Source organism: Pteropus vampyrus, unplaced genomic scaffold (genome assembly GCF_000151845.1).
Source record: "Pteropus vampyrus isolate Shadow unplaced genomic scaffold, Pvam_2.0 Scaffold282, whole genome shotgun sequence".
Lineage (NCBI taxonomy): Eukaryota > Metazoa > Chordata > Mammalia > Chiroptera > Pteropodidae > Pteropus > Pteropus vampyrus.
Window position 1 is genome coordinate 26,781 of NW_011889063.1, and position 1,666 is coordinate 28,446.

Consider the following 1,666-nt stretch of genomic DNA (forward strand, 5'->3'; position numbering starts at 1 on the left):
CCCGCCTCGCGCCTTCATCCCGGGCCTGGGCCCGTCGCCTGCCGTGCCGAAGGTCTGGGTGGGCGCTCTCGCATCCTAGGACTGCCCAGGCCCCGGGCCACCCGCCTCCCCAGTCTTGGTGCTCGGCAGGACCCCGACCCGGGCGTCGCCCACCATCCTCTCGGCCACCTGGGCACCTAGGCAGGTACGGCCTTGCCACGTCCCGGCCCGGCCCTGACCCAGACCCACCCCTCCCCTGCGCTCCCCGCCGTGGCCGAGCCCGACCTGCCCAAAACCACGCGGAGTCGCCGGCGACACTACCAGGCAACGCTTCGGCCTGAGACCTCGCCCTCCGCCCAGAGCCCTCGGCCCTTGGGGCTCGACCCCGCGGAGCCAGGGACGGAAAAGGCCCCAAGTACAGAGAGAAAAGAGCCCAGAAGCTGCAGGAGCGCAGGTGGAGGCGAGCGGTGGCGAGGGGTGCATGGCCGTTCGTGCAGCCCTGGGGCTCGGGCTGCTGCCCAGGACCCCCGAGGCAGCCTGCCAGGGAACGAGCAGGGACCGCGGGCGTCTAGGGGCACACTGGCTTCAGGGCAGAAAAAAAAAAGGGGGCGGCAAAAGCCTACAGCACCCGGTATTCCCAGGCGGTCTCCCATCCAAGTACTAACCAGGCCCGACCCTGCTTAGCTTCCGAGATCAGACGAGATCGGGCGCGTTCAGGGTGGTATGGCCGTAGACGCGAGAGGGTGTCGCCTGCCGCCCTAAGAGCTCGAGCCTGGCCTCCGGGGCGCCAGAGACCCCTGCGCCTGCAGCGCGACTCCTACTGGGGGGAGGAGGTTGCCGGGGTTCGGCTGGCAGGTCGGCGGACAGGGAGCGCCAGCCGAGCTAAGACCCTGCGCGCCTTGGCCAGTTCCCGGCTGTGCAGAGGTCTGGGTGGGCGCTCTCGCATCCTGCGACTGCCCAGGCCCCGGGTAGCCCTTCTCCCCAGTCTTGGCCGCTTGGCAGGACGCCGCCTGGGCGTGGCCCGCCATCCTCTAGACCACCTGCGCACCTAGGCACCTGCGGCCCGGCTAAGTTCGGGCTCCGTCCCTGACGCAGACGCACTCCTCCCCTGCCCTCCACCCCAAGCCGTGCCCGACCTGCCGAGACACACGCGGAGCCCCCGGTCACACCCCGAGACATCGCTTCGGACGGACGCAGCCCTCGCCCTGCACCGGGACCAGGGACCCGCCCAGTCCGCTGCCCCTCGCCTTCACATCGACTCTCTCCATCAAGAGAGACAGAGGGACAAAGAAACCAGAGACAGAGCGAGTGACAGCGAGGGAAGGAGAAAGGAGGTCACAGGTCCCCAGGGCGGGAGGCCTAGTGAGAGCCACGCAGGAGGGGACCGGGACGGGGTCGCTTGGGAAGGGGAGGGCCGCGGGAGCTGGCTGCGGTCAGACACAGAGAGACAGTGAGGAGGAAAGGGACAGAGACGGAGAGAGACGAGAGAGGAGAGGCCGTGCCTGCCCACAGAGAGCGGGACGGGACACGCAGACGAGTGCACCGACGCACAGAGCCGGACCCCGGCTGTGACCCCGAGAGCCTGCCGCCGCCCTGAAGAGGCCGCTTCCACAGCAGAGGGTGGTCGTGCCGGGGCTGGTCTCGGTCAAGGAGGCGTTTTGTGCTCCGTGCTCAGTGCCCCGGGACA

General features: G+C 69.6%; 1 non-coding gene across 1 annotated transcript; it reads right to left on the minus strand.

Annotated features, from left to right (window-relative positions):
* Positions 1 to 595: 595 nt before the first annotated feature.
* LOC111729807 lies at positions 596 to 714 on the minus strand. The gene has a single exon (XR_002776395.1). It is a non-coding gene; the product is annotated as a 5S ribosomal RNA (ribosomal RNA).
* Between the last annotated feature and the right edge of the window lie 952 nt (positions 715 to 1,666).